The 15,796-nt window shown below is 44.7% G+C and overlaps 1 pseudogene; it reads right to left on the bottom strand.

The window, feature by feature from the left end:
* Positions 1 to 14,153: 14,153 nt before the first annotated feature.
* On the bottom strand, positions 14,154 to 15,689 carry LOC147982817 (uncharacterized; annotated as a pseudogene).
* Between the last annotated feature and the right edge of the window lie 107 nt (positions 15,690 to 15,796).

Raw genomic sequence — 15,796 nt, 5'->3', positions numbered from 1 at the left:
TAGAATCGGAAGCGTATCAACAAGGACCCAAATGTCCATATTGTCTTGCTCGATGTCAGGATGACCAAGATCCATGGTGACAATCATACCCTCATAAAAACCATACATTTTGCAAAGTGCTTCCCAATTTTGACAACCAAAATGGGTTACGCTCTGAGAATTATACAGATTTACTTCAAAATTGATATCATGATGGGTCCTTAGGTGTATTTTCTTTGTTTGAAAATTTTCATGGTCTTCAAAACTCATCCTCTTCAAGACATAGCGTCTTGCATGGCATGGGATAAGCTAGTCGAATTGTAAAAGATGAAAATTAGACGTTGAAATAGTTGAAGTCATGCTTAATTACGAAAAAAAAACACTTGTCGTAGTTGCGTACCGTTTCAACATCGAAGGTCTCCTCGAGCTTAATGCTGAAGCGTCGATCTTCGTCCAGCTCAACGAACCTGCCGCACATACCTCGATCGTCGTGGCACCAGCTGCACTCCCCCGGGAGACTGTCGTCGTCCGAGTACGACATTTCCTACATTCATAATTCAAAGATTAAACTTGTACAATTAAATATATGTACTAAAAAACCTAAATTAGATCATTATTTTTCAAAGAAAATCCAGGCCACTCGATATTTCCCACATATTCTAGCACAAGTCATGCTAGAATTCACGGAAAAATCCGGCATGACCTTTGCTAAAAAAGGACATATCGAGCGCCTGAAATTTGGCGGAACGGAAATTAATCAACACTCCGGCAAAATATAGACCACTGGGAGGTGTAACCAAAACATGAAATAATTGCTTAAACTAAAAAATAACACCAAATATGGCATGTTCAACTAGTTCTATTAATTCAATTAGTTCTTACTGAATATAAACTTAGTATAAAAAGAAAAAAACTAGTTCTTTCTAAAAATGAAGTAGTTCAACTAGTTATTAATTTACTTACTATACTAGTTCAACTAAAACTAAACTAGTTCTATTAATTCAACTAGTTCTTACTAAATATAAACTTACTATAAATAGAAAGAAACTAGCACATATACTACTACTAATTAACATCTAACTACTACATATACTACTAATTAACATGTACTACTGCTAATTATACAACTAGTTTACCATCACTACTAGTAATTAATATCCACTACTTCTAAAAATCATTATTTATGAACCCTAAATTAACATCTACTACTACTAAAATCATCTACTAACTAAGCAAAGAGAGAGGGGGTTGGGGAGGGGTGGGGGGCTTACAGAGGGAGAGACGGTGGCGGGGAGGTGCTCGGCGACGGAGGGGCGGCGAGGGCGGGCTCGGGATCGGGAGGGCGGCGGTCCTGGGCGGCGGGCTCGGCGGGCTCGGTCAAGGGCGATGGCGGTGAGGTCGAGGGCGGCGACAGTGTGGTCGAGAGCGGGGGTGGTGAGGTTGAGGGCGGGCGGCGGCGGCGGCGGTGAGGGCACAGGCGTGCTCGGGCTCGGGCGGCGGCGACAGGGAGTAGGGGAACAGGCCGGTGGGGGGGGAAAGGAGTACTTAGCGAAATTTTGATGCGGGGGGTGGTTAACTCGAACTAGCAGTAGCGCACGTACAGAAAACGCGCTATAGCTAACTTATCTACAGCGTGTTTTGGGAAAACCCGCTACTGCTAACGGAAGCAGTTATTTCTTTTGTTTAGTAAAAACATCAAAAATATACATTGGTCATCATTGATCTTTTTGTGTATAATCTAAATAGTCAACATGAATCCTCACTGTACCTGTATAGGTACAGGCGAGGATTCATATTGCAACCACAAATCATACACATATAGTTCAATGAAGACGAAGTGCTTGAGATAGGTTGAGAAGCAACATATTTAAGGTGGTAAACACCTTGTTCGCTTAGCAGTATGGGACTAAACTTAATTAGTTGCGGTCATACTTACCAGCAGCGAGTTTTGAGCAAAACCACTGCTACTAAGTTCTTTAGCAGTAGCGCGTCCACCGTAAGGGCGCTACTACTATATCTAGCCTGGAGGCAACACCGTGGCAATTATAGTAGTAGCGCTCTTTTCACCTAGAGCGCTACTGCTACTCAGTCATTAGCAGCGCTCTTTTCTAAAGCTCGTTGCTGCTAATTAGCAGTAGCGTCTGTTTTTAGACCGCGCTGCTGCTATGATTCTGTGTATAAGGTTTTCCCTAGTAGTGCTACCTTGTCATATCAGACTGTTCTAGACAAGTTTAGCCGAAATCTAACAGTTGTCGCCTTTGCGGTAAAAGCATCGAAACAGAAGCTCATCTTCTCAATGGTCACATATTATAGCACCAACAACCCCTTCTCGTTGATCCTCGTTCTCCCAATGGACTGAATAAGAGATCAGAACATTTTTTTATTGAAGGGGTAACTTATAATCTTCACCTTTAATCTGCATCAAAATATGTAAACTTTTGTAGAGGGATGTGTGGGTACCAAAACGGGATTTCAGTGTTCGCAACCTTTGATCTTGTGTGATTGAACGATGGCGGCGCCTTGGTGTCGTATTCCCTCTTGGGGGCTTCATCTTTGGAGCTCGGCATCGGTGAGTGGGGCCAGTGGATGGCGGTGGTTTTGGGGTTCAGATTTCTGTGGCAATGATGATGGTGGGAGCGACATCGGCAGCGCGACAATAGTTGTGGTAGTCGGCTCTTCTTCGTCGTGTCCACGGGATTTCCTCGGTTTGTTTTGTTGTTGTAAAGTTGAAGCTGCGGCGGCGGGGCCCTGTGGTATATGATGAATGGTGCAGGTGGACCATTGGGTGATCTTCCGTGGCGGCAGTCGTGCTTGGTTTTGCCATTCGTTGTTCTCCGTCTGAGTCAGAGCTACGTTTGTTTGATCGTAGGTGACTGAGTTTGGCGCGGATCTTCATAGAACTTCACTCGGCCTCTACAGTGTGGGTTGAGTCGACGATCGCCTACAGCAAATTGGATTCGTTTGCTCAGGGTTTAGGGTTGACGATGACGCCTCTAGGGGAGGAATGATGACGATGATGCACGTGTGCTGTCTCGATGAGGCACCCTTTGAAGTGGCATGTGTGGGGTATCTTGTGTGTGCCGCTCAACGGTTGTGATGGCTTTATCCTGGCTTCCTGTTAATTAACCGGCCGGCTCACTTTTGCTTAATTAATAGACGAGGCAAAACTTTTGCCTCCGTTTCAAAAAAAAAAAATAGGTCCCATCACCGCTTGAAAGGCCGAAACCAGCTTGGCATTATCAGATTCCAACTCTAGCTTGTTTCGTCCGACTGTTCTAGTCAAGTTTAGCCGAAATCTAACCGTTGTGGCCTTTGCGGTGAAAGCATCGAAACAGAAGCTCATCTTCTCATCGGTTGCCGCTATAAACTTTCCGCTATGATCAAGGATTATAGCACCAACGATCCCTTCTAGTTGATCCTCGTTCTCCCAACGGACCGAAATAAGATATTAGAACAATCTTTTTTTTGAAGGGGCAACTTATAATCTTCACCTTTAATCTGCACCGAAATGTGTAAACTCTTTTTAGAGGGATGTGCGGGTGCCGAGAGCCCGAGACAAAACTTGAGTGTTCGCATGCCAGAGTGTTTTTTCTTTTCTTTTGCAAATATGCCACAATGCTTTCCAAGTAGAGGATGCCTCCGTTTTCATTGAGCAAGTCGTCATCTTTCATTTGAGGGCATTGTTGAGTGTGTAGCCTTTCCATGAACGGAGGCAGGGGCATGTACGTACCGAAGAGGCACGCACGCACGAAAGGGCAGGGCAGGGCAGGCCACACTTGGTTGCAACTTGCAAACGTTCATCGGCCACCGCCCGGTCCGTCCTTGCATGCATGCACGCACGCACGCACGCCGCTCCCTTGCCGTCGCGTACACGAGCACGCACGCACGCACGGCGACATTCATCGGCCACCGCGCACCGCTGTGCGGTGCTGCTTGCATTGGCTGCGTCCGAGCCAAGTCGTCCTGCCGGGCAGACGTACGTACGTCGCGCGGCCTCCAGCTCTGTGCCATGTAGTGCCAGGCAACCAATCAATCAAGAGAACACAGGCAAGAAGCGGACCGAGGAGATCATGGGAGTTGGGGATTGGAGAGAGAGGCCCGCTGGGGGGAGGAGAGGAAAAGGCAGGCTAGAGAGAGAGAGTTTGTTTTTTTTGTATCACGGGTGCACATATGGATAAGCATCCATTTTCTCCTCTGAGCAAATGAGAAAATTGGAGTTAAAAAACTCTAAAAAAGTAAGATTTACTAAATGCCAGATATTATGTATTTGATCAAAAAGAAATAAAAAAGTTATTTTGCTCTTTCATTAAGCCTTCAAAGGTGACTAATCTGTAGTGCTTACTATAGTTTTAGAAAGTTTACATGCATGATTCTTTTTTGCATTACATTAACTGGACATCGTTTTCTTATGCAAAAAAGAAATAAAAGCCGAAGATTACACAAAAATATATTTAAAGTATGTATTTTAAAAACTAGCCTACATTGTTTTGTTTTCCGTTAAAGGCTTCGAATTAACACGGTTAATATGGAGTACTTACTGTGTTTTTCGAAAGTTTATGTTATTCCTTTTGCATTACACCAGTTTTTCTTTGTTAAAAAGATGTACAATGTGAAAAAAAATATATTTCTTTGTAACAAAATCAGCGGAGAGGGACCCAGGTATGTATTCTTGTTTTTCTTTACTTTCTTTTGCGAAAGAGGCATCACACCCCTCTAAAATAAACCAAAAAATACACCAATGTCCCTAGGGTCTGATTGTCTTCTTCCTCGAGAACAGGCTGATGGCGCGCCACCCCTGATGCCTCTCCATCTGCAGAGCCAGCTTGTCGTTGTAGATTGCGTGCGGTAAGCCATCAAGGCCTACATGACCAATGCTTTCGATAAAACAAACGCCGAAGCATTCACCGCCGGAAGATCCACACATCCAAGATCACAACCTTTGAAAATAAGTTCGCACGCCTCATGATAACACCGGAGCCCTCACCAATGTGACGAAGAGGAATCTGAATGGCCAAATTGCGAAGGGGAGCTGCCATCACCGCCACGCCAACAAACTTACAAATGGCATCGCAAAAAACAAGAACTTAAAAATGGCGAGGATATGGACAAGACGTCCCAGATGGCAGAGACAACTAAGGATGAGATGTCACTAACGACACATGCGGCAAAGAACAAGGCATTAGAGACAATGTAGGCCACCAATTTTCCGCACCGTGAGAGCAAGGACCAGGCCGACAACTACCTCGGTGAGAAGTGGAAGGAAGGCTAAAAAGAGTAATTGCACCTATGAAGCATGAACTTGCACGGTGGATACATAGTCATGCATCGACTTGAAAAAAGTGTCGGGAACACTTGGGCTGATTTTCGTCACTCGCCGTCAAGTGGTTTGCTGACTCTGCCTACATGGCACGCCACCGTGGTAGCAAGTCCCACCTGTCCCAATGTTCCTCTGCCTCCTTTCATGTCGTATGCGCCATGGGTCGGGTCGCACCTGTGTTGACTTATTGCTGATGGTGACCACCATCTTGGTTCACCAAAGTCGTAATGTGGTTTTTGCTTGATACACATGAGGGACTCAATGTAGCTATTCAAAAGTCTCCTTGAGCTCTCCATTAGCGGCACCGCCTTATGGTGGGTGACTTTCATTCCTGCAATGCCACATGCGTAAAAATTTCATGAGGAAGATCAGATGCTTTGTCTCGATACATTTATAGAGTTTGAAAGAATGGCTATAAAAATGCATGCACATTTGAAAATTATGTGCCGAGAAGTAGTAAGATCCAAAAGTATTTTTTAGTACCAAATAAATAAAAATACGTAAATAAAAGTTTTGGGGAAAAGATGCGCATACTCCATGATGAACCATTGTGCTTGGGCTGTTGCCGTGATTTGAATTTTGAAATGAACTCCTACCGAAGCAGCACATGCCCATGCACGGAACAAGAACGAGCAAGGAAGGGTAGAATTTTGGGTTTGGAGCAGCCGGTGGAACAACAGAGGCCTACATGTACGTGCCCGTCTACCCCTTGTGTGTAGGCCTAGCCCTGGCCCGCTCGACGCGCCGGGCTCTCATTGGCGGGTACGCTGGCTGCATGTAGGCGTATGGCTCGATATGTGGCGTCAAGAGAGCAGCTGGTCCATCTCAAAAAGAAAGCAGCTGGTGGGCCCCATGCTTCGCCCTGCGCGGGAAGACCCTAGGCCGCGTCCACGAGCCGGCGGCGCACAGCATCCTGTGCCTCCAATGCGATCGGACGGACAGGAGCGCACCCCGCGCCGCGCACCGGGTCCACGCAGCTGACCCGGGTGGTGTGTCCACGGCCCATCCGGAGTTATCGTACGCTGCCCTCCTCTACTGGGTCCATGCACCGCGCGCACCTAGCCTACCCCCCAGCCGCAGCACACCCAGCGCCGCGGCGCCACCCCACACCCCCGAACACGCACAGCGAGGAGAGGAATGCGCAGCGACAGACGCGGCCTTCGTCGTCTCCATTTTTTCCGTCCCCTTCCTCTCCCCTAGGGTTTTAGCGGCCGACGACGAGGGTCGAGCATGGCGCCGTACGACGGACCCGGCGGCCTCCCGATCCGAGCACCGCGCGCCCCCGACCATGCGCGACAGGCCCGCCGCGGCGCCGACGGCGGGCGAGTGCGAGGCCGACGGCGTCGCGGAGGAGGAGGAGGAGGCCGCGGCGAGGCGCGGCTGCTACCTCAACCCCGCTCCCCGCGGCAAGCAGTTCGTGGTGGAGGAGACGAGCGGCAAGGGCGCGCCCGCCGATGGCGTCCAGGACGTCGTCCAGAGGCTCGGGCTCTGCCGACGCCCTCTACAGTTAGGCGAGGGCACCTCCGCAGCCGGCGCCGAGGAGGCCGTGCGGACGTGCTCGCAGATGGGTCCCGCGGCGTCCTGCGTCCCGGTGGCGAGTGGAGGGCGAGGAGGCAGAGGGGGTCGCGGCGACAGGAGCGTGTACACCTACGGCTGCACCTCAAGGCCGCAGGCTTCCAAGCTCGCGCCCAAGGTCTCTCTCTCATTCTTGTGCTGCGTACATTCTTGTGCTTTGCGGGTCGCCGTACAGTATTGCTCTGCTGCAGCAGAAGCTAAATTACATCTGTATGCGCACTACATTTAATCAGAGTCAAGCCAGATCTGAGATAGAATGGATGGAAGAGGGCTATTTTGCTAAGATTGTTCACGGTGATTGTGCCAAAGAGGTTAAAGTTGGTGAGGTATACATCTACTGTCCAAAGAACGTATAACCGTCTACCTATTGTTTCATGTTGTAGTACTAGTGCTTGCATGTTTTGCTAACATTGTACTATTGCTTGTACTGCGTGGCCTATGCCATTAGGTAATTTGTTTGATTCTGGAAGAAGAAGGTGACATCGATAAGTTCAAAGGTTACAAACCGTCGGCTGCAGATGTATCAAAGGCTACGAGAGAACCTCCCAAGCCTAACAATGTAAGTATTCCCTTTCCAGAAATTTCGCAGAGGATAACTATGGAAGTCTTTAGTTGAGCTAGTCTATCTAGATAGTTGCTGTAGGCAGTGCGCAGTCAATTAAGACATATGTCTGTGTTTTGTCAAACATGAGGTCCAACTGTCAAGTGTAAAAGGCACCGGTCCTGACGGTGGTATTCTCAAGGCAGACATTGAAGATTACTTGGGTATGCTATTTTATCTCTGATTGCATTCCCCAGATGGGTGAAAGCATTAATTATTATACAAACTGAACTCTCTTCCTAGCTAGATTTGGTTGTAAATCACTTCTGTTTGTTGTTAACTTGCTGTGTAGTCGTGTGTTCTTGATTGTTTATCCTAATCAGACCTCTATCCGGGTCTCATAAAAAAATAACTCCATGCTTTTTTATGTGCCATTCCTTATTGTTTCCTTTTCTTTTCATGTTAGTTCTCTACTTCAAAATGTGTGCGCGAATTCCGTAATAATCATTTTTACCAGCATTCTTGTGAGATCCAAGTAAAAGTTCTGCACTAAGCTTGAGCCTGCCTCTAAGCTCATTATGTCATGCATTTGGCTTATGCTTTCCTTATATCATGTGAATCAAATGGAACCCAGCCTGCATCTAATGACTATTTTTGCTTAACAAAGCTTCTGTAGCCAAGGGTGGCAAGAGCGAGTCTTTTGCAGCTTCAGGATTAGATTGCACTGATATTCCAAATGCTCAGATAAGAAAGGTATGTTTCAACTGTGAAGATTGCCGATGGGATTTTTTTGGTTGATCCTATCTGCCTTGTAGTGGTTTAAGTCCTGTTCATTTCAGGTTACTGCAGACCGCCTCTTAGCCTCTAAAGAAACCATCCCACATTACTACTTGACAGTTGACACACCCGTCGACAAACTTATCAAGTATGTTTCAGGCCTGATGTTACAAAGCATGCAATTGACCATTTAAGTACCAAACTTTTGTATAAAGAAGAGTTCTTCATTTTGTTGTGATACAGGTTGCGAGGGGAACTGAACCCACTGCAGGAAGCATCTGGTGGAAAGAAGATATCTAAAGACCTTGTTAGAAAGGTAATCACCGGTTCTTATATGTATATTGTTGTCTTTTAAGTCGCTCATGTGGAAGGTTTGCCAAAGAGAATAAAGTTGGCTGGGTATACATTTACTGCCCAAAGAATGTATAACCATCTACGTTTTGTGTCTTTCTCTTTTCTAACTCATTACTTGTGTTGCAGGATGCAGACAAGACATGACTTGCTACAATCGGTGAGGAGGTGAAGCAGTTGGCTCAAAGAGCGAGGGATAACAGCTTAAGACCACAAGACTATGAGGTATGTGACGCATAATAAATTGAGAAGTATGAAATCATGCTGATCAGATATTCTTGGCTTGCTCAAAGAGTGTTCCCTTTTTAGATGGAACATACCCATTGTTTTGCACCAATACTTTCTGTTCATTGCAGGCATTTAGTGATTTTCCAGATTGTTTCTGTAGTGATAGGGGAGGCTACCCTGGGTCCAATAATGGAAAATGCAATTATATCTCGAAGGTAATTTGACACACTAATTATCTCAGAGCTTGCATCAATGTACTGTTTTTTTTACATTTTGGATGATCATATATTGTAGATGAACTATTACTTGAGGGCTAGTGAATCAAGCAACAGCTCTTCTACTATGCTTTTACATTTTGGCTGATAATATTTTGTAAAATTGCTTGTAGATGAATTTTTATCTCAGGGCTGGTTCCGTGAGTGATGATGTGATACTAGTTTCTGATGGAGAGGAATCAAGTAATTATTCTCTTCGATTTGAAGAGTTAAAGGCAAGATTCTAAAATAGCGCTTTGCATTCAAGCTACAGCATAGCTTAGTTTGTCCTATTTCTGATTTTGTTTGGACCCATTCAGTCCTACTTCAAGATATAGTCTAGCTTGTCGCTAATTCTGATTTTCTTCGGACCCGTGCATATGTTACACTTTCCTGATCATTGCTGAAAGATAAAATTTTATAGGAACTTGCTGTTGCTATATGTTGGAAAATGCTGTGTTATTATCTGTCCATGTGTGGTACACTAGCAGCACCTTTCAATTAATTTTCAATAAATATGTGATTATAAAGGTGATATTTCTAGAAACAATACCTTAAATGACATTGGGTGGGTTATGATTCTTCATACTTATTCAATTGTATGTTTGTCTGTTTATTTCAATGAGTTGTTACATGGTTTCATCAATTGCTTATGTTATGTCAGGGTTTTAAGAATTCCTCCAACAGCTCAAAGGGCCTAGTGCAGAAGATAGACAACGACTATTATACTGAGGTAATTTTGTGTTGCAATGCTTCATGGTAGTATTTTGGATGCTGGATGTTGAATCGAATGTTTGTTGTAAATGTGGGCAGTGGGTTCAACTTGATCTGGAACAATGCGATCTTGTCACCAAACCGTCAGCTCTATATAGATTATCAGGGTCATATCCATCCATTCTATGGTTGCCATTTGTGCATGCAACTACTATGGCTCCAAGGTTTTTACTAATTTGATTTGTTGGGAAGCTTGCTACCTTTATGTCTCCAACAAGCATAACCGTTAAATCTAGTGAATTCTAGCTGTCTGAATTTGTTATGGGTATTGATGATTGTAGGTATCATCATATTGACGAAAATAGCCATAGATTGTTTTTCGGTGGATATTACATTAGTTTTAAATGAATGTCAAATCTAGATTTAAACTAAACATAATTATGTTATCTGCTTATTATGCCTTATATTTGTATAGCTTTCTCTCTGCCTTAATTGTAACTTCCAATTTATCTAACATTCTAGCCAACAATTATTTGCAGGGAGTTTCTCAGGTGTTTCTACATCTCTGTGGCACAACAATTTCTCATCAGGAAAATCTGTACACTTCAAATGTGAATATGTTAATGAAGGTGGCATGTGATAAAGTGGGTGTAAAATCCAAGGATTTTTACTCAATTTATTGTGGAAAAGTGTTGGATCCTGAGCAACTTCTATCCTATTATCAGATAAACAAGGATTCAAAAATCATAATTAATCCAAGACTCAGAGGTGGCTGGTATGTAATAAATTGCGCTAGACTAAATTTCAGAAATTATTTTTATTGGTAGAGGTTTATTACCAGCTTCTTGAACTTACTATTCCTCACAGCTGCTTTTTGTCTTTAAGATGTTATTTTTTCTTGCAAGTGTGCATTACATTCCATTGGTGGATAGGTTCTACATTGTTATTTTGTTCAATTCCTGGTATGATGGATACTAAAATTGAAGTTTCACAAATACTGTTGCTTAATTCTGAAACTTAGGCTTCATGAATAATTGAAGTGGGTGATGCAGTATGTGCCGATCATATCTATTTCCCCCCTTTAATTCTAACAATTCAAGTTGATAGATTATGCCCAACCATTAATCTATGTATGGCTCATGTGGATTTTAACTTCAGCATGCTTTCGATTCTGCTGTGTCAGGCTGGACACTATCGTTTGCTGTTCAGCTTATACAATGGTTACCAAGGAAAATGGCCCTTTTCTGTATAAATATTAGATGATATGGGGTTGTTCCCTGCAAATTCCTTCATGGCTTATGTTGAGTGCATACCTGTAGTCAATTGTACCATGTTTCTGCAGTTTTCTTGTCTGTGAGTTTATTTGTATCCATAGAACATTGGCATCACTAAATTGTTAAGTTTCTTATAGACGCACATGGAAATATCCACCATGTAAAACACTAATTTTGTTTGTTTTGAAGTGCTGGTCACAACTGGGATTATGTAATCAGTGATCTGGATCCATACCAGCGTGTGCCTTTGCCAGGGGACCTACTTCTCCCGGAACAGGCCATCATACAGCCACAAATGGAAGTGAAATATCTGGCACGTCTCCTCCAAGTTCGATGTAAAAAAGTGCTAATCTACCTGTGCCGGAAGCACTTTAGTGGCCATTCCTTCGGAGGTAACTTCAGTTCCCAGCAAATTATGTTTGACACCGATGGAAATGTCCGTATCGATGCTGCCCCAGAAGAATATAGTCGGCCTTCTGCCTTGTTGGACTACAATGCTGTTTCTGTAATCTTTGACCGGGCCTTAGGAGACGCAGCTGACAAATATCCAATGGATTTCATCATCTGATTGAGTTCTTGTCAGCTAAAGGTCCAAATGTTGACTGTCAAAGTAAGGCAGTGATTGCTTTTGTCACAAATCACATTTCTCTCTTGACATATTCTGAAAGGATCAATCATAGTGCATTTCTGGACCTTTTGATTAAAAGGCATGGTGAAGATGATCTAACCGCCTTGATAAAAGCTCTCGCGAATTTTAATTGGGAGAACAGGTTGAGGCAGATTCCAGCAATGGATAAAACGTACACTTATATTTGGTGGGAAGATGATGAGGGGAACATACGGTACCCGTACAAGAATAATGGAGTCAGTTTGCTCGCGTTTTCTCACAATTTCTTCAAACACCGCTTAGTAAGATATTTTTTGAAATATTCTCTCTTGTATTTAAGTTTGACAAGCTATTTTTGTATGACAAGCTGATAAAACTTATTTTGATGCAGGGGTTCCCATTAGATAAGCTTGAAGCAGCGTTCTCATTGGTGGTGGCTGAGAAATATTTTCTAGCACATATGCTGTTTCAAATTTTAGTTAGATTCAAAAGCAAATGCCAGCAGCCATGCCCTGCATCGATTGAGACTTTTGTTGATGAAGTGATTCAAATGTGAGCTATGCACTTGCTAGTTGGTAATCATACATAATATGGCAACTTATCTGATATGTTTTTTGCTTATTTGCAGGCTTGGTGATCACACAGTTGATTGTGAGATGGTCCAAAATAACTGATTTCAAGCGCAATTCCTGCGGGTGACTGACTGTTTAGCTAGATGGCCTGCTACGCATTTTGTGAGAGTTGAATGCATGTCTAATACTTGTATTGATTTCAAGCGCAATTCCTGCGGGTGACTGACTGTTTAGCTAGATGGCCTGCTACGCATTTTGTGAGAGTTGAATGCATGTCTAATACTTGTACTGATTTCAAGCGCAATGCCTGCGGGTGACTGACTGTTTAGCTAGATGGCCTGCTACGCATTTTGTGAGAGTTGAATGCATGTCTAATACTTGTTCTTGTGCTGGACACTCGGGTGGTGGCTTGTTGTGTGTGTTTGTTCATTCCTTGGTTTTGTTGCACCTTTGGTCTGAGTCCTCGTGTACGTACACAATTCCAGGCTCTTTCAGCTTGAAAATATATTGTATCAACGAGATTGTCATCCAACTGGACCTTTTCACTTTTTTCAGCTTGAATTTTTTTGTTTCATTAATTCTGAATAGGCACACTCAAAACAAGCGATTGTATGCCTTGTGGTGCAACCAGTCTTTGAAGGCATCAAAGAAATCCAGCCATGCCGCACAAACAAATGTAACCACAGGCCACGCAGAAATTACAAATGGCGCGAGCGCACCACAAATGTATATTACGTGTGTGCAAACCAAATTTCATGTGGTAAACACATTCAACTTTAGACATTTGTTTTCAAATTCTTTTTAAACTTTATAAACATGGGTTTTTTCATTTTTTTTCAAGCACCACAAGTTCATGCTACAGAACATGAGCGTCAAGGGTACATGGGCAATCATTCTATTAGCAAGTATGAAAATCACGCTAGTTAACAAATTGTTTCCTTTTAAAATCCAAAATTTATCTTGTTTTTGGTCTGTCAATGCCAGTCAAATCATGGGCAAGCAAACAACGGAGGGAGGCATCAAATTAGTTCTCTAATATTGCTTGTAAAATCATAGTAGTAGAATTCATGTAAGAAAATGACAATGATGCAAGTTACAATCCAAAAGAAGCCACTCACTAGACATACACTAGACATAGAGCCATGACTCATACATAATGCATTCTACCCAAAATCCAGTTTAATAAATAAAAACGGTTGATAATGACCACATCAAATGCCTCCAGTGGACCCACACAACATAAAGTGATAATGATGCGGTCCAAATTTCCACTTGATGTGTTGCAACATCTCAGGCCTTCGTCTTCTTTCCACTTGCGCCAAACTCGCTTGCTGCTTCTATCTCTCTCTGGCAAAAACGAAACAGAGATGTTTGTCAAACATAATACCTTTAGTGTGACCATATGACAGGTTATAATTACCTAAAAACAATTTTAAAAATGAAAAATTGCAAGCTAGAGTAAACATGCATCGATATTAATTATTTGGGAAACACCCAACACAATGTCTAAAGGTCAGTCTAGGATGCTCTGAATTAAAATCGTTGAAACAGCCATCTGTGTCAAGGGTACATTTATTTACTTTTGACATCTTACATTCAGACACCGTCAGTGCTCAGCTCTAGTTTGAAATTATGCTTCAGCTGCTATGTGCATCTTTGAATGGACTTGGCTCATACCAATTCCAAGTTCAGAAACGAACTACACATACGCTGCTATATTCACTGAATGCCTTAAAAGTGTAGGGGTGAAGCTAATGACAACACATACGCTGACATCTTTGAATGGACTTTGCATGTTCAGGTAGTGACAATTGATTACAGAATCATGATTGCGGATGAGCATCTATATCAGACATCTACTGTTCAACATGAGGAGGTGGCCAAATATCTTGATTTCTATTAGCAAGTATGAAGCAAACTGGACGCGATAAGCAAGCATTGGAATTTTAATCATTTTATAAAACCTAAGCAAAATTATAGTAGCACGCCTGCAAATGAAAGCATGTTCAGTGATAGTGAACACACATAGATAAAATGACAGTAGTATGCAAATGAAACCATGCTTGGTGGTGGTAGTAGTACCGGGTGATCCTGTCGTCGGTGCGCACTGAACTCACTTGCAAAGAGCTAGGAATAAATATGCGTCGTCTTCTGTTGATAGACCTGGACATCGTTGTTATTCCCCATGTCGACACGAAGCAAATACTGGGCCTTGTGCACTAGTCGACGGTCCTTCCCCACCACACTGGTATCGTTTACGACTAGGTAGACGACGCCGTCTTGATGGATGCTCAGGACAGGGAACGACGGAGCAAGCTGTCTCAAACCAGCAGACTGGTAGTTGGTGTTTGCCCAGATGTCTTGGATGCTGCACTGGTAGCTTATGCTCCACCCTGGGTGGTCAGGGTAGAGAGTCCAGACGGTCAGTCCATATTCTTCGCCGGGCTTGCGTTCAAAAAATTTATTGAAGGCAAGGAACTTGATGGAGCCACGAACACAGGCCACGGAATGGAACTCCTCAGCACAGAGGCCGCCTGGATAGTCGGAGGCATCATAGTTTGGACGTCCTTGGGGCAACTCAATGAAGCTCAACTTGCAGCCTTGGTGCAGATCACAGAGCGCCATGCCTTGGTGGAGATCCACCCAGCAGAAGGTAGAGCCCCGATAAGAGAAGCACGAGTGAATGGAGAAATACATGGCTATGTTGGGTGGAAGGGGCAGGCAGCCGGGCTTCAAGACCCATTCTTTGCCAGACGACTCCCACAGCCAGACGGCGGCTCGGGAGAAGCCTGGCATGACCCAGACGAGCTCGGCAAGAAGGTAGCCACCCCCGGTGGCGTCGCACATGACGACGGCCGACTGGTGCCCCATGGCCATATACTCGTCGTGGGAGGGGATAGGGGGGATGACGGAGAGGGAGCCATCCCTGGCGTCGTAGATGAGATAGGCTCCCATCTCCACAAACGTTTCGGCGCCAGGGCGGTACCCTCCGGCGTAGAGGGCGACCAGGTTCTTGTCCGCGCTGGAGATGTGGCCCGAGCGCAGGCCTAGGAGCGGGGCGGAATTCGGCGGCGGTAGTATGCGGAGGGAGGAGAGTTGCGGCGGAGAGGCGACGACTGCGCGGGCCTTGAGGGCGCGCAGGTACTCGATGACTGCATCACTCGTCTCTTTGTTGCTTGCTCCCCACGGGCAGGGGGAGGGGATTGGCACTGCGGCCACGTCGTGGGAGAAATCAACATGGCGCTTGAGCAGAACCATCGGGGGGGCCATGGCGGCTAGGGGTTAGGGTTTGGTGGAGGGAGGGAGGAAGGAGAAGGGGGATTTGGGGATCGGATCGATGGTGGCGGCGCGGCTAGGGTTAGGGTTAGGGTGGAGGCAGCGATTTGATTTGGGGATTTGGGGATCGAGCGAGGAAGGAGAAGGGGGATTTTTGCCTGGTAGTAGATCTAAAATAAAATACATCAGCAGGGAAACCGGCGTCAAGGGAAGTAAAGAGGGGACTCGCTTGGACAGTTGGATCCACCAGCGAATGGTTCCCAGCAAACGGCACGCACCAGGAGGTAGGGCTGCGGACTGCGGTTCCGCGCTTTGGACAAAGTAGCGCCAC

The sequence above is a fragment of the Triticum urartu genome, chromosome 2A (assembly GCF_056163025.1).
Source record: "Triticum urartu cultivar PI428250 chromosome 2A, HENAU_Tu73, whole genome shotgun sequence".
Taxonomy (NCBI): Eukaryota; Viridiplantae; Streptophyta; class Magnoliopsida; order Poales; family Poaceae; genus Triticum; species Triticum urartu.
Note: the sequence above shows the minus strand (reverse complement) of the source record. Positions and strands in the feature narration are given on the sequence as shown.